Source organism: Zosterops lateralis (assembly GCF_965231275.1).
Source record: "Zosterops lateralis genome assembly, chromosome: 2".
Lineage (NCBI taxonomy): Eukaryota > Metazoa > Chordata > Aves > Passeriformes > Zosteropidae > Zosterops > Zosterops lateralis.
Genome location: NC_139763.1, coordinates 15,111,619 through 15,129,839, shown reverse-complemented (window position 1 = coordinate 15,129,839; position 18,221 = coordinate 15,111,619). Strand labels below are relative to the sequence as shown.

General features: G+C 40.0%; 1 protein-coding gene across 4 annotated transcripts in view; it reads right to left on the bottom strand.

The window, feature by feature from the left end:
- Positions 1 to 543: 543 nt before the first annotated feature.
- SMPX (small muscle protein X-linked) overlaps positions 544 to 18,221 on the bottom strand; it is a 45,059-nt gene continuing 27,381 nt past the window's right edge. For 3 of the 4 annotated variants that reach the window (XM_083854836.1, XM_083854835.1, XM_083854834.1), the window contains one exon: positions 544 to 1,564. The gene's annotated coding sequence lies outside the window, so the exon portion shown is untranslated. The remainder of the gene's footprint in view (positions 1,565 to 18,221) is intronic. The other variant, XM_083854832.1, reaches the window with a different exon arrangement.

Here is an 18,221-nt window from a genome sequence, read left to right as displayed (position 1 = left end):
GTTTTGGATCAAGGGATTATGTGTTTTCTCCTTTTTATCATTTCCATACTGGTAGGAACAATGCAGTCCAATATCAGTGACTGATAATGAAGTGTTGAGAAAAATTGCTCATTTTTGATTGAAGAGACACGTTAATCTCATTGGGATGTAAATGGAAGGGGCTCCTGATGCATTCCATCTCTTGACATTTCCATTTCAACCTGTCCTTCTGGGAGGGTCACCTCTAGGAAATGCATTAAGGGAAATCAGAGCATATAAGTATGAAGCAGGATAGGAAGCAATGTTGATATTACATATTCAAAATAAAAAATACAAGAATGTAATTTTAATTGAGCTGCAGAGAGTACAGATCCTTTCTAATTTCCTGTACAAAATAATGCAAATATATGGAAACTTAAAATCCAAAAATAATTTCAGTTAGCTCTTGTATTATCTGTTAGAGCAAATAAGAATTAAATTGATGTCATTGTGAGTAATATTCAACTTGAAATCTGTTTTCTAACCAGAATAATTATCTTTATTTTATTTGAATAAACAAGAGCCAGGCAGAGAGTTTCAGAGTATATAGAATAATTTAAATCAACTTTAGAAGAATATTATTAAAAACAGCTCCTCATATCCCTTTACAGTAAGTAACATAAAAGAGACCAAGGAGACACAGTGTATTAAATGTCTCTAACAGTAAGATCTCATTTCCAAAAATAGAATATGCATCAAACAGTCTTATTTTATGTACAGTCCACATAATGCAAGCATCAAGGATTAATCACTCTGTGTAAGAGGTGCTGTGATCAGACACTACTTTTGCCCATCATCCATATTCCAGTGTCCCCTTTTGATTTGAGCTTTTGAAGATAATGATCCTTCAAGCTCTATTCATGAACATGTTCCATCAAGGCTGGATGACTGTTTATTTGAATAAAGGTTGCAAGTTTTCTGTCAGCTACCTCCCATCTTGTACATTCATTGTATAAAGATGATGCATAAGTATCAGAACAGTAGTGCATTTTAGATTCTGGAGGAAAAGAAACACTTTGTCTCTACAACAAAAGAAGAATTTAGCTCAGCTCACCAGAAAGACCATTGCTTTTAATATTTTCATTTTCTTTATTACATGATTCCTCCTCTATAACTAGGAACTCACAACAGGACAAATGATGTTATATTTCTCATTTATTCTGCATGTTGAGAAGTCATTTAAAAACTCTTTTGTACACATTGACATTTTTCAAAAATAAAGAAACCAAATTAATTGAAAATAATGATGTAATTTTTAAAAGTTTTTTCTATTTTTGCTCAAACTTCAAATTACACTACTCCCATTCTCAGGTCAAAATCATTCCTGCACATACAAATATTCATTGCTGGTTGTTTTGTTTTATTTCAGCACTACTTTCCTATGTTAAACAAAATGGACAACAAGAAAGCATTGATATAAATGTACAAAGAAGATACTTCCTTTGGGGTATTGAAGAGTTGGGAAGCTCATAGTCTTCATACAAATATATAAAATATTTTAAATTTTCTCCACTCATTGGAATCCATTCAGTTTCACTTGTCAGACCTGTGCAACAAACACAAGACCAGAAATTAATCATTATCAATGCACCCACGGGTATTTTCATACCGTGCAGAGAAGCTGTGAGGGGGAGGACACTCCCCACACCTGCAATTTTGCCTGTGCTGACAGCACTTGTTTACAGCCCAGCTCAGGGAATACAAATCTTTGTGATCCACTAGCTTTTCCCACCTACTCTCCAGATCTCTGTCTGATGAAACTTCATGACTCTGTCAAGACTTCAGGCCTTTAAAGCCTTGAGTTTTGCCCTTGGTAGAGGGTGCTGGGCTCTGCCCCACCCCCCTGCCCATCCCCTCCCCAGCCACCCAGCAGGGTGAGGGAGCTCCAGCCCTGCACAGACCCTGAGTGGGACTCAGCCCCAGGAAAGCCCTGCCATGGCTTCAGCAGGCACAGAAGGCAAATCCTGCCACGTGGACACGTTGCAGGGTGTAGGGATGCATCAATTCATAAAAATCAAAATGGCATTTAATTTTACCATTAAATACTATTTATGGATATATACATATATATCTGTGCATTTTTAATTTTTTTTCAACTGCTTTGGTTATCCTCTTTGCTTTCCTTTTCTGTTCTGCCCATTAGAGTCCTCAGTTTGGTGAGGTTCCATCCAAACTGAATAATCCTGGGGAAATTTCAGCCTTTCTTCTTTTGGTAGCATATATCTTCCTGTAACAACTTTTGTCACATGACAAAAGTTTTTTTCTCCCCTATTTCTGCTTTAATTCTCATGACTGACCAGCACTGAGGACAGTGTTCTAGGCACAGTAGCAAAGTATTTTCTGTGTTCTTTTCATAAATCCCACTGATTTATTTATTTATCTAAAGCAAGGGGGGGGCGGGGGGGGCACTTAGCTTCTGTCTGGGGAGTGATGAGCAATTTCCTTTGACCTGTCTAAAGTGAATGTTTCCTGCATAGCCACAGCTAATTTGAAGCACAGGATAAGGCCTATTTCTGTTCTATTTGAAGTTAAGAAATACTATGGTTGCTATTGATATCAGTGGTTCAAGACGGGGCAATATTGAAAACCTGAAAACAAGTTTTGCAATTAACTTTCAAAAGGTCAAGACACCAACTTTCTCATCATATATGTTTAATCAGCTAAGATGTAAGTATTTGAGGTGGAGAAATACATCTACTTTTGGTAAGTTTTATTGAACTCATGAACCTTGAACAAATGTTTAGAAAACAGAGAAAAAGTCAGAGGACAGAACAAAAAATGACAACCTTCTATATCTCACAATGTGTTACATGAAGGGAGTTTGTGCTCCTGAGCACATGTATACTGTGCACATTTGAGCAGAAAGTGAAGGGACATCCAAAAGGCTGAGATTGCTCAGCTTTCAGAAGAAACTCTTCCCTTGAGAAGAGAGATGCTATTAAGAGAAACCCTGGATGGCTTCTACTGACTGCTTGAAAGGCAACCTTTAAATAAAGAAGTCAAATGTTAATTAATTTGTCTTGAAAGAAAGTGGGAGGGTGTCATTGCCCACAGTGAAGCAGCCATAACACCACATATAGTGCTGTTAGAGCCATCAGTTTTAGTTTACAACACTCTCTGTGGCCATTAGCAATCAAACAATGCAGCCATCTCATAGCTGGGCTCAGGAAGGCAATGCCCTGTTCTGTTTCAGCTGAAATTTCCTTTCAGTCAGGTAATTTTAGGTATTTCTCTTTCTGATCTCAAAACCAAAATTCAACTTAGGGCTGTATTTGATGGCTCCCTGGGATACACACACACATATAATCCTGTCCTATATAATTACCTCCTGCCTACACAAGCTCTCCATGTGCTTCAGCATTCAGGATCATTCTCCTTTTTCTTTCAAACTCTTCTGTGCCTGTTCCTGAGTATCACAGGGTGGCTGTTTTCAACTGGTATGTGAATAAAACATTGCTGGCTATGACTGAACTCAAGGGCTCAAGCCTGGGATCAGGAGAAAGAGTGTGCAGGGCACAGCAGGCAACTCTTAGCACAGTGTGGTCTTCAGCATCACAAGTGTTTTCTGACCCTTCTGCTGAAAGAGGCCAGTGACAGGTTCTGCCCCCAAACACATCATGGGCAGGTTGTGGCATGATGAATAGCAGTAATTTAGCATTCTGGGTTTTAGGGTTACATTATTATTTTTTGTAGCATTCTAGCAGATTCAGCATCTTAGATTTAAGGTTGCATTTTCTGCAGGTGGAGACATCTGCCATGCACAGGAGCTCCATGCTTATCTTCTTTAAATAGTTTAGCTTTTCCTTACTTCCGGAGTACCTAATGACAGCCATCCTGTGCTGGGCACATCAAGCCCCCAAGGACTGTGGTAATACAAAGAAGATGGAAACAAAGCCCTTGGGTACAAAAAGGATGGAGACAGACTTCCCTCATTGTGCCAAGTGACAGGAAAGGAGACAACAGGCACAAATTGAAATACAGGGAATTTCATCTAAATAGGAAATAAAACTTCTTTTACCATCAAGGTGGTCAAACACTAGTCCAGGTTGCCCAGGAAGGTTGTGGAGACTCCATTCCTGGAGATATTCAAACCCTGACTGGACATGGCCATGAGCAATGACCTGAGCAATGGCCTGAGCAGGACATTGGACTGGATGTTTTCCTGAGGTGGTCTCGAGGCTCAGAGAGTCTGTAAGTCTGGCAGAGGCTTTGCTTGTCCCAGGGGAAGCTGTCCTCTACTCATGAGGGCCAAGATGGATTCATGGGCCATGTGCAAGGTCCCTCTTGCCCCTACCTGGTTGTGGAGCCATCAGTTTTAGTTTACAAAGTAAAACAGCAAGATGTTATAAACAATATTACTGTGTTGCTAATAAGACAAATAATCTGGTTGATGGGATTACTTTTGGTCACATGGTTCACTTTTTAAAATATTTCTTTGTCCTTTCTTTGTTTCCTCACAGTTCCCACACCTTTGACTTTTGGCTCCCATTGAAATCAAAATTAATATCCCTTAACACCTTCATGACCTCAGGCTGAGGTGTCCAAACCGGCTTTGTATCCCATCCAGCCAAGCAAGTAGCTTCTTCTTTCCTCCTTCCATGACACAGGTCTATCACTAGGACCAAAATACATGCTGTGTCCAGTTCTTCCAGTCACAACGGGGACACAGCAGCTCTAACCAAAGGAAACCCAGCCTTCTAGGAGACCATGTGCCTACAAGTGTAGCTAGTTGACAGGAGGAGAAATAAAACCCCAAAACCCAGGAACCCTGCAGCTTGCCATTCAAAAGAAGCAGAAATCAAGTTGCCATGTTGATAAATCTTTCCTTAGGGCTCAGGTGCTGAGGAAAATCAAGCCCACTTTTCTCAAGTTTTGTCTAAAGCATGCTACTTGCAAGTGGTGCTATTTTAACACCTGGTAACTGTATTATCTTTCACTCAGGTATACTCTGTGCTCTCTGGTTGCTTATAATTACTACCTGAGCTCCCTTTGCAGTCAGTGGACCCCCTATTATCTCCCTGTGATGCTCTAATCCACTCAGACCTCCCACTGGCCAGCTCCAATTCTCCCTGTCCCAGCTCCCAAAAGCACGTTATTTTTAGAGCACAAACTCCTCTGGAGATCAATGGGAGCCTGTAAACACAAAAATAGGTTGCTTATGGTACATTAATAACCCTCACAGCTATGTTCTCTGGTGAGTCTTTCAGCTGCTGCAGGTTATCACCAGACTTCCTCACTGCTCCAATCAACCTTGCACTGAACAACACTCAGCCATTTAAAAAAAGAATATACTTGAGAGCAAATGCTTAAATGTTGTCCTGATTAAGGATGGACATAAGCACATGCTTAGGAACACTTTGAATCATGGAATTAGAGGGTTTTTCAGCCCTCAAGACCTTCTCCATTCCCTGACTGAGAATCTGCAAGGCTATGATTACAGTCAGTTGGATGCCAGTGTCAGCTTCTGGAATAAAAAAGACTGGATCCCTGAGGTTTCTGACCGCAGAAAAAAACCAGAAGCTATTTTTAATATAAGAAACTATTTAATGCATTTGGTGTCCAACACAGATGCAACTTCAAAAAGAAATGCAAATAATGAAATGAATTGCAAAATGTCACTATTTTTTTCCTTTTTCAAAATTACAGTTTTTAATCTCCCTTTTATTCTCTGAAAACACCCAACTAGTTAACAGCAAGCAGACAAAATATTTATTCTTAAAAAAACACTTATAATTCCAGTTCTTAGTGTTTTCTGTTCTTAGAGAGCCTGCTAGGTGAAAGAAGAAGAAACATGAAATCCATCCAGATTTTGGCTGTATCTCCATATACGCAATAAAATTACTACATTTGGTGCTAGTATCATATAATTAAAGACCATGCTTGAATCACCTGGGCACTAAATACTTTTTTTTCCTCATTTCAATAGTTCCCAGCCCTATATATTTAACCCCAAAATTCTGTTAAGGCATCCTCTTTTATAAGAAGTAACTACACAGGAGAAAACAGGCATTAGCACTTCAAAGAAGACCAGTGATTATAGCAAGTATACCAAGGTTCAGTAAATGCCTCCCACTCAACAAGCTTCCAAAGTGAACGACCACATGATGTTTACTCCTCACCAGAACCCATTTATAGATCTCTTACTCACCACTATCTCAGTCATAAATGCAGCCCTCAAAAAGAGGCAGCAAGGAGTTCTCTATTTGGGAGCAGACAGAGAGTTCAGAGTTGGAGATCTGGCCCTTGTCTTCACAATATTGTTTAGCCAGGCTGTGGATCATGATTTAGGTCATCCATACTCTAAAGATTCCAAATTGAAAGTGTTTATTACATACCATGTGAATTGCAACAGGTATGGCTGCTTGAAGAAAATTCTGCATCATTTGGAAAAATTGATAAAAAGGGCTAAAAGATTTCCCCTTCAAAAGTGCAAGTGGGAAATGAAGGTAATGACTTCTTATGGAATTAAGAGGTCTAGGAAAGAGTTTTGTTCCCATTATGTCATTTAAAAGACATCTGGCCATTCCCAGCAAATAGCACAGTGGGAATGAAAAGGGTATCAGTTACAGTAAGGTAAGAAGGGGACAGAGGTCATGAATGTCTGTTAGTCTGGAGCAGAATTAGCCTAGAATTACAAACACACTGCTGTACAGAGGGAAAAACCTGGGCAAAAGGTAAATGCAGGGACATGACTCCTTTCATTGCTCTAGTGAATTGTCAAGGTGAAATAAAGCCAGACTATCTCCTTAGACTCTCTAATTCTCCTACACATCTGGTAAAAGCCTTGACCTTTTGGAGACAGTGACCTGGAGTGCCAGTGGATCTGCTTTAATTCCTCTTCCCTTTGATGGGCAGCACTTGCTACAACCAGCTTCTCCATACAACTACTTTAATATTTATATCACATCGAGATCACTGTCCACACAGATGCCAGAGGAAGCAGTAGGAAGTCAAATGTGCTCCAGGTTAACATATTAATATTGTGATGGAATGCCAGAGAGAAGTTTTAAGTTGCAAAGGGGAGTTTAATCCCTTGACTCCGTTCCAAAGATATCTGGTTGACTAAATGAAAGATCCTACTTTAAATTAGAATATGCTTTTCTGCATGGTTTTTAAAAAATATTTCAACACATTTGTTATATTTCTGTCAGGATAATGAGAGCAACTCTCATATAGCTGAGCATATATCATATGTCTTTTAAAATATGTTTTATCTCATCATATTTTCTGGGCATTGTCCCTGTGAAACACTGGAGAGATAAACATTTCTGCTTTTTAAAAAAATTATTTTTTACTCCTTTTTTTCTTTCCTTTACCTACAGTCAACAAAAATATGCCAGAAAGCAGCTGAAAATGGAAATGTCGGTTGCACATACACCTACATGCAGGGTTTCAAAACAAAAAGAGAAAGGTTGGAATTTTTATTCTTTCAGTTTTTCTGACAAAGAATGCTAAGCAAAATATATTTTCCACCAAAACGCAAAAAGAATCTTTTTAATAACAAACTTTGCTATCTTCACTATGAAGAAATTATTGAAAGCCATATGCTCCTTTTGATATAGATATGTCCTTTCTCTAATTTACATCTCAGTTCAGGCACTGTGACATGGGGAGTGAAGGACAATTTTGACCCTTTCACTGTTTGCTGCTCGGTAGTGCACACACAAAGGAGCTGCAGCCAAGTGCTCTGTAACAGCAGGTCTAGTCAGACACAATACCCTTTTATTTAAGTCTGAGAAAGTCAGGTGGAAACATTCCTCCTGTTATACTATTACCAAAATTTCTTGTTACCTGCACGGACACAAAGCTTTGATACCAAAGGAACTTGCAAAAGAGACACGATCTTACTCAGTGGTTCTGAAATGACAGCTGTTAAATAGAAGACTTTCAGATCAACATGAATTCTAAATTTTCATTCTCTGAAAGATCTAATGTCCATAAAAAATGATACTTGTCATTTTTCTTTTTGCAAGTGCGACCCAGATGCTGATGATCCAAATCTATGTGATCCAAGATGTTGCAAAAAATTGAAGTTTCAAAAGTGAACCCCCCACCTCAGATATCAGCATTTCTAGTGAAAAATAAACAAACGTCCCTACCTCTTGACTAGTACTAATTCAAGACTTTTGGGATTTGTAGTGTGTTACAAACACTACAACCTCTAGAGCATGGAAATATATTCTGAACTTCCACATCTCTTCAGACTTACCACCTATAATTTTACTTTTGTTTGGGCATTTCTTGGCTGAGATCAGGAAGCTGCCTAAAATGTTATGCTGGGCTGTCAGTTTTCATTTACGTGAAGTAGGACCCCAATGAGGAGCATGGGGTTTTGTAGCTAATGGATGCACTACAAATGCTGATATAAATACACTGTCTATAAAGATAAAAAACAACAGTTTCTTAAAGCTGGCAAAGCATATCTTGAAGTTTATCATATCTGAGTAGTTCCTAAAGAGACAATTTTAAAGGACTGATTATGCAGAGCACTTTGAAATGTTATTACAAAGAAAACCCTATATAAATTTCTGGTATAATCTCTGTTATTGGTATTATTACTACTTCTGCAATGACTTTTTCTGGAGCTACCCTTTACATTTCCTCTCCATACTGTACAGGTTTTAAAGCACAGTGGATGTAACAGATGCTAACCCCACATTAAATTTGAGTTTTCATTTTAATTTTCTGCTTTTCATTAACATTTTCACTACAAATTCCTATAACTTAAAGTGTCTTTCCTATAAAAAGATTTTGCAGACCCATCTTCAGTTGCTTTAGGATTGTATGAGATCATTTGTGATTCATAATGGCTAGCAAAGATTAAGCAGCATATACCATATGCTGTGATTAAAGTTGTTGATAAGGAGCTGCAGTGGCTCTTTTTACCTCTGTTAATGAGAACTATGCTGCAGCACTTTCTACCTTTTAAATTAGTGTCTTCTGAAGGATAAAAAAAAGCTTTTCCTTTCTAGCACTTCAGTAAGCTCTGCCAAGTCCATGCAGGTGTGTGCCTATAATTATTGTACTGTGCAATTATTTATCAATATAGGGAAAATTGTTCTCTGAGTTTATGTTCAGTGGCTCTCATTCACCTATACAATCTCTGCATTAAAAATCATTTGTTTCCAGTGTAGGCATCACTCAAGAGCTTGGTCACAGCTGTCAGGTATCATCCTGACCATATTAGCAAGTACACCCAAATAGTCTGTAAATGAAGCCAAATGACTTAAAGAGTTTAAGTAGCAAAAAGTTTATGTCAGTGAGATTAGAGAGGGATTTCTTGGATGGTTTGGTTGCATTTAATTTTCCTTCCCCATAACAGCAGACAGTGAAACTTCAGTAATTACCATTGTAGCAAATTCATCAGTAAGGAAGCCAAAGTCTAATGGCTGATCCTGCAAAATGTTTATTACCTCTTTTGAGGTGCAACAAATCCTATTGATTTATTGATTTCTCCAGTGATAACCAAAACCACTCAACTGCTTGCAGGCTCAGGGTGGAAAACGGCCAGTAGCAATGCACCTGGGTGGTGGCATAGCACGACAAAGAAAAGAGGTTGCTAGGAGCCCTTATGGACTGGTAATTGTGATGCCTACAAGACAAAGATCTATACAGAAGGGACCAGGCAAAGCACTAATACAAAAAAAATAATTATTGGTAAATATTCAGTACAGAAAAACAGACAAACAAAAAACCCAAAATAAACTATAAAAATATTAAAAGAGGAAGTCAAAAAAAGATGTGACATTTAAAACAATGGGACATCTCTCTTGTACTGAGAGTGGTGATGCAATGTGAAATTCACCCTCTGAGAGTTAATTGCCTGACTGGGGTTTCTCAGCCAGGGCATGTCTCTGAAAACAAAATTTCCAGCTAGGAGAAAATGTATATGGTGGTGAGTGCTCTTTCTGCAGAGGCTCCCTGCAGCCAGCTCTTGGCAGCCCACCACAGAGATGACGTGGGGAAAATACCTCAGAGGTTGTCTGCAGTTAAAGTACAAAGGCAAGAACATGATTAGTAGTGCTGAACTCTGTAACCTGGATCGAACATGGTCAAATTATTACACAGCTAAAACAAAGAATTCCTGGATTGCTTCGAGAGTGACTTGTGAGTGTGGGGGCCACAGCCTTTGGGCTGGATGGTGACAGAACCCACCAGAAGCATTACAGCTCCAAAAAGCCAAACCCTCTCACATCCCACGTAGGACAGCAGGGTCAGGGGGACAAAACCCATTTTGCACCTCTCAAGCCCTCTCTGCCTGCTCTTGTGGCAGCCCCACTCTCTGCCATGGAAACCTCAGCCCAGCAGTGCCTTGGCCAAGCACTTAGCACAGAGAGACCCAAGAGCAGGAGCTGTGCCTGCCACAGGAGCAAGACCTTTGGTGAGGCATCTCCCAGCCTTGTAAACTTTCCAGCATCTTGGAGTGTGAAATTCCACAATGATCTTAATGGCTCCTGTCTGCACCAGACCCACAGCATCAACGGTTTGAAGCTGCTGAACATCAGCTGTTGTAAGTACTTAGAAATGTTATTTGGGATGGACAGAGAGCTGGAAATCTAAAAAATCAAAGCTTCTTGAGAAAAGGGTCTGATTTAGTTTAAAAATTTGGATTCATTCTCAGGAAACTGAAAATCCCCAGATATTCTGTGCTTTTCTGGGAAAATTCAGGCCACCCAGTTCTGTTTTTCTAGAAAAATATCCGATTTGGGGAGGCTGAAATTCAGAGGAAGATGATGTTATTTTTACTGACATTTAATGGTAGGGTAAAGACTCTTCCAGGTGAATCCTTTTGGCAGTCTTACTGTAGTCCCCCAAACAGTGCAATAAAAGCCATTGTAGGGATGGGCTATCACCCTCAAGATTGTGCTGCCTCATGCCATATGAACTCTAAAATGCACAACTGTGCTACATAATTAAATTATGAACAATGATTTTCAAGCTGTTTTGCACAAAAAGAGGTTCTGGAGGAAGGCACTGGCCTTGGACTTCTTTTACGCTGGCACTTCATTTGTGCTGGCTCTCCAATCAAATATTAAAGCTTCACCTGAAATTATGTATGAAACAGCCTCAGAAATCCAAATGCAGCCTATCACAAAACAAAATGCTGCTGCTGGAAAGGTTCTATGATTTCACACCTGAATGCTCATGTCTTTTGCTATTGTCATGCTGGCTGCCATTTAAAACTCCTGATAAGCTGGCATTTTCTCCAGAGACACATGCCCAGCGCTAGGCAACACTGCTTCATGTCTGCATGGTTTTCACATACAGAGAAGGGTTTAAATATTGTTTGTATTTTTTAAATTTAAAAATGGTAAGCAAAAGGTTAAGAAATTATTTTTGCCAGAGATGGTGGAGCTGCAGGGACAAAGACTGGAAAGTGAAATATTTGGCACGCTGTTGATTCCTGAGTCCATCACTAACAGCATTTCTCAAGTGCCACTGATCTTTGTTGACAGCTGCCTTTGTGGAGTCAGTGGCTTTTTCTTTCTCCAGAAATTGAGGAATTCAATGATAAAAAGCATATATTAAAATAATATTGAGTTGATAAATGACTCATGTAAGCATCAGTTAATCAGTGAAGACTGAACACGAAGCCTAATAGTCGTTATTCATCTTCAAATATTAAGATATCAATACCAAGTTTTCTTTCCCCTATACTTAAAGTGAGATAGGCTACTTCAGAGACTTACTGGTATGTAGAAAAGATGATTCAGCATTGCTGTGCTTGTTTTGTACCCACACATAATTTTCTAGCTATGAGATGGTATGAGGAAAATTGTTATGAATCATAAAATTCAGGCAACACAATAAAAGGCAGACTGTACAGTATGCTAATTCATGTGCAATGACAAACACATAAACACTCACCCTTACCTTCCATACTGCCTGAGTATTTCACTTCCTATCAGACTTTAATATTGTCTGAAGGTTTTTATTTTATTACCCATAAGAATTCATATATTGTCCAGGATCCTAGCTCTGGTGCTATTTTTTTATTGCAAATACTTTCTATCTTTGTGCAACTTTAATGATTGAGAGGAAAGGTCTAAGCACTGGGTGTTGACTGGTTAGACTTTCAAAAGCCATGTGTTCAAACTTTGGCAAGGCAGACTGTTGTCTTATGTTTCTCCCTGAAAAACAGGCACATTTAATGTTGATTTTAGAAATGACTGTTTAAAAAAAAGTTTTATAAAACAAAGTCTGATCATGTGTATCCTGAAGGTAATTGGTTTTTGGGGTTGTTTGTTTATGCTTACTTTGGGATTTAAATTATATATATATTTTTATCATGACAGTTTATGAATTTCAAGTTCCGGGGCAATGAAAATAGAAGCAAACAGCATCTTGGTGTACTGCAAACAGGCCCTTTCTTCCTTCAGTGAAGCAAAAGATGAAATGACAAGAGAATTATCAGGTTGGATAATTACTGGAGAAAAAGCCAAGTTTGCTTGATTTGTTGCTTGAGAGTTGGCATGGGCCAAGGCTGCTGAAATTTATTTAAAATGCAACGAGTTTTTGTACCTCAGAGTATGCCAAGAGTCAAAATGGTCCAACATTTTTCTGATGGAACATTACTCCACTGGGAAAGTTTTGTGCTTTGAAAATACAACTTTTTATGGAAACATTTGGCTTTCAGCAATTCTCTTGATGCAACATGGAACACTGAGCATGACTGATCTGGCCAGTTTTGTATCTCAACAGCTGCCCAAGAGGCTGGTGCTGCCCTTTGACTTTGGGGGCTTCCAAGGGTCAGCAATTTCAGGTCTGACAGACTCAAATAATCCCTGCTCAACACTCCTAACATTCAGAAGCTGCTGGACATAATTTCCCAAATCAGAGGAGAAATATCCTATTTTTTAAAACTGTAAACAGTATGGTTTAACCCCAGCTATTCCTGCTCCCTTGTGGTTCAGCTGTGGGCAGGGCCTAAACCTGCAGTAGAACATAAACTTGGTATTCCCAAACTGGTTCCACAGCCTCTGCCTCATCTCAGCCTCCTGCTGCATTGATCTGCACCTTCATCCAGGTGTGTGATGCCAAACACTTTAATGCTACCCTTCAATATTCATTTTGACAACTACAAGCTCTAAAAATGAGCTGTATACCCAGTTTTCCCCAGACTCAAGGACTGACTCGTAGGAAGTGAAAAATTATTTTTATGAATGGGTCAGAAGCCAAGCCCCATGTGGATGCGAAGCAGTACTCACACATAACAATAATGATAACAATTACAATAAAACCCTATTTGGCCCACAGTGATTTCTAGTACACAATAAGACAAAATTCATGGCAAGAAAATTCGAGACAAATGGAAGGATAAGCAAAAGACAGCTCAGTTATATGGGGTATAATAATCAGCAGACTTACAGTAGGAGCTGCCTGACTGCTGACACACAGCAATGACTATTATTTTTATGCAGCAGGCTTCCTGAGCCCTCCCAGGGCAGTGTTTTGAAAGCATTTAGCTGATTAAACACGCAAGCCCCTAGGAGTGAAGCACTTAGTATTTCTTTGGGAAGCTGAGGAGATACCTAATTGCAGGTTTACAGAGCTCAAAGTACTTTAGAAGCTTGCCCTCTAGTTTCCCTGAAGAGTTACTGCCACGATGCAGTATTTACTGATGTATTTTGATGGGGATTTATCTCACTGTAACAGTTTTCCCCCCACCCTTTTTTTTTACCAAAAAATAAAATAAAATAAAATAAAATAAAATAAAATAAAATAAAATAAAATAAAATAAAATAAAATAAAGCCCAAACCCACATCCTACCAACAATCAACAGTGTAAATAAACTAGATTTACCATTAACCCTTTGGGCAATGTTCTGTACTAAATAATTTTATCAATAGAGTTGACAAAACCACAATTCATTTGGAAACTAATGCTTGGGAAAAAAAATAGTCTTTATTAACGGCAAACTCAGAAGCATGAGAAGACAAAAGACTGTCAGAAAAGAGTCTTTTGCATTTTTAGCACTTCAGATTGCTGAAGCAGCTGAAGGACATGCTGTTCCTTTACATAACTATTGAGGAGAGGCTGGGGAAAGTAAAACAACCACATTTCTGTGGTAGCCAGGGAAACATAGAAGGGCAGCAGCACAACCTACCTGCTTCTGCTATTGGAATTAAAGGGGAAAAATGCAGCAGTGTAAGCTCTACAGACCCTTTTTGAACAGAGAGCTGCTTCCCCTTGACCTGCCATCCTGGGGAGGAGGGATCATCCTGCAGATGCTCCCCTGCTGTTGCCTGATGTGCTCCCCACTTTAAACTGCAATTAAAGCTACAAAGAGAATTCACTTCAGAAATGTCCTAGAGCTGAACACTAGTGAGGGCTTTGCCAGGATCTGTGTTTGTTTGTAAACCTCAGGAAAGGAACATAGCTCTGCTGTAATGTCAAATCTTTCAGGACTTCTCATGGGCACTTGGACAGTTTGAGGCTCTGTGAGAGCAGCATATACTATTGTGTGTTGCTCTGCTACTGGAAGAGAAGATGTGCCCAGAGACCCCAGTCAGCTGGAGCAACATTTAGTGGTCCTTGCTGGGCTCTGAAGGCAGAGGAAGTTACTTCTTCTCAGCTGTGAGGCCGGTGTGGAGCCAGGTGGCTCCTCAGCACAGCTCCATTGCAGGAACAAGAATGGGCAGCATGGGGGTATTGGGGCTGGGGCCAGCCAAGTGCTGCTGAACCTGAAGCAATCCCTATCCCGAAGCTCTCTAAGACTCATTTCTTTTTTCTTACTGCATTAGCAGGAAGTTCTGTGATCTTGAAGACACTGAGAAGCGGCTCCTCTCCAAGAAAGAAAATAGAAATCTCAGCTATCTCTATTTGGGCAGCAATATCCAATTCATTCATCATAAATTCTGCCTCTTCTGCCCAGTCTGTACTGGAAATAACCCACATTTGACTCTCTGTGCTAGTTACAGTTTCCAAAAATGCTACTTTCTCCTGGTCATATGGCTTCTTCTCACAGAATTCATAATGTAGAAGTGAGTGTTGTTCCATATAAATATAGTGTACATCTGATATGCCTACAGATAATATCACAGCACAACTGAACATGGTACTAATCATCCACCTGTTTTCTTTCAATATAACTCTGGCATGTGCAACAAAAAGAGAGGGACTGAGACAATGGTCACATCCCTGCAAATATACTCACAGATGAGGCAGAAGTTGACTGTGATTTTATTTTCAATACATTTAAATCAAGATTTAGTGGTGTCTGTGCATTTTACAAATACCTTTCCTGAAATTCTTAGCACTTTGTATGAAGCAAAATACATTGAAAAATATAGCAAATGGAAGGAAAAGGAAAGGGTGGTAAGAAAATCATTGCCAACTCAAAACCTAACATAGTTTTTCCATAACCCACATTCTCTGCAGCCTTTTCTGAATATTTAAGTCTCATCCTAGGTTTTACGGCTGCTTTACCATGGAAAAGTGAGAGTTCTCAATCAGCTCTGGAAATTTGACAGCCGTCTTGCACCTAACCCAGAGGACTTCCTCAGAGATGGAGAAGCATGAAGCCAAGACATCATGTACAGGCTGTTAATTTAACTTGGCATGTTACTGAGTGTATTAGAAAACTGTGTTCTGACATCTGGTCCATGCAGGATATGCTCAATTCTTCACATTATCTCACTTCTTCAAAGCTACTGAGGTACTGGGGCAGTTTGTCTCTGCCTTTGGACAAGTAGCTTAATATTTGATACATAATCTACAGTACATGTGTAGGATTTTTTACATCAGTAACCAGTATATATATATATATATATATATATATATGCATGCATATATATGCTGTTTTTATAGGATTTTGTCATTTATTAGGGTTTCAAAGGTAAGCCCATCTTTTGCCAAGGAATATATAAGTTTCTTCAAAACATAAATTAAAGTGTTACAACATGTTACCTGTCCTATCAATACTTGATTTGCAATCTGTGACAGGTGAGCATTTAGAAGTGAGTTATTAGGATTGACTGGAAGACATATGGGAGAACTAGACCTTCTCATGGCACCATGTTTCAAAACAGAAAATTGTTTTTTGACTAAACAAATTGAAAAGGAAAAAAATATGTTTCCACAGAGAAATAGAAGGAAAAGCTGAGAGGAATCACCTGCTGTTAAAAAGAAGGCACCAGAGACCAATTATATTTTGGTTTTGAATTTGCATGGTTGTGATCTACAGTTTCTGTGGAAAAGATTTCTTTTGCTCAGCTCGGCAGAAAGGCTCCTCTCAGAATGTGTGCAGCAGCTCCCACTGGAGCACAGCTGTACCAACACAGCTGCTGGATCTGACTGCAGAGAGACAGAGCCCCATTCACTGTTAGCAGTGAGCAATATGTAATGTGAAGGTTCAAATTTGGAGTGTGATTTTGAGATGCACTTAAGTGATTTATGAGCACAGTTCCCACTAAGTGACCTCGGGGTTGAGCTCCTTACCACTGGAGGACAGTTCCAGCAATTTAGATGCTTCAGGTGCAAATGGGATCCTTAAATCCAAAATTGTGGTCCTCAAAACCATGAACCAGCTACACCGTAACCTCAAACTGTGCTCATGCCCATCTAAAATGACCTGCCTTTAAATAACCCTGCTCAGCTGAGTACCGGGGAGATGAGTAAACCTGAACAGCACCCAGAAGCTTGGTGGGTTTCCACAGCAATTGTCCTCCTCAGCACCTACATAATTCCATCAGACTGTACAAAAACACAGCAGCAGCCACTCTGGTTTCTTTCAAATCACAGCCTGAGGAGACGGCTGCTACACAAATTAGCCTTTAGACATGGTACACAGCAATCCACAAGCAAAGGCACATGGAAGCAAGTTTCCTTACTGCCAGTCGAACTTCACATTGCTAAGCTGCCATCAGGCTGACTTGTCTACAGATTAATTTTAATTCGTTTCTGCACAGCAGCTGAGCTTTAGCTTGAAGTTGAGAAAGGGCCCCCCTGCCAAGGTAGCCTGCAATCTCCAGGGAAGCAAGAATTGTGGGTTTTAATCCTTTTTAGGCAAAGACGGACCTGACCTGGTTTATTCATGCTTCCTGGCTGTGTACGTGTGTGATAATCACTGAGCCAAGGCAAACGGGAGGGGCCACCAGAACATCTCTTCTCTTGCATGTTTGCAAATTTTTCTACTTGCTTTTAAAAAAGTTGGAGCATATCTGGAGGAGACAGTTCACACTGTTTATCCAGGGATGGTAAATGTCTCCTGGTTTTACTGAGGACATTGCTGAAGCCCCAGGGGAAAAAATCTGATTGTTTTAAATTTTTTTCTGTTAGCTATATCTAAACAGCTTTCCACACAAGCTTCACCATGCTGCTTGCAGAAGAGTCTCATGGGTTTGTAACAGCACATGCAAAACCATCTTTTTGAGATGGCAGAAGTGCAGGTTTCTGCAGGGCAGAAAGCTTCTGAAGGGACCTGTGTGATCAGAGGCACTGAAGACTGTGGGTGAGACAGGATTCTCTACCTCTATTTTCCTCTCTCTCTGTAACCTTGTACATCTCTTTACAGCAAATTTCCTGCTGGGAGGAACCAGGACTTCTCCCTAAGCAATGCTAGAGCACCCTGGAGGGGAGACAGTGCTGGCCTTCATCCAGCCCTTGGGGTACAGCAATTGGGGCAGAGGGCAGTGCCATAGTGTGGGCCAACTGTTCCTCACTGCTGCCTGCCTCCTCTCGGGGTCTGAAGCACTTCTGCTCCTCTTTTTAGTAATGAAGTCAGTGAGACAGTAAGTGTTTCCAGAAGCTGGAGTTGAGGCAGCTGCTCCCTCTGGTAGATGATGCAAGAGAATCACCCCCATGGCAAAGAGCACTTGGGGGACACAGAGATGAAGGGTATCCCTGGGGCAGATCAGAACACAGCAGTGCAATGTGTGTTCTGCCATCCTTGATGGCTACCTGGAGCTGCCTGCATCATCCTGCCCAACATGGATCTGTTCCATATGCTGTTAATAAAATTCCAGACACTGTGGAGGAATGTGAAGGAATGCTCCATTGGCTTAAGGTACTCTACTGTCGTTGGACATGATGTTCATACCATGGGCTTGCCTTGTTGAAAATGGGTAAGATGCCAAAAATCTCACTGCAGATAGAGCCCCAAGGACTTGACTTTGCTGAAGGATAGTCGATCTTTAGCTCAAAAATGAGGCTTTTGACCCCAGGTCAGCACAAGCTTCTCTGAGAGTCAGCCTCCACTCAT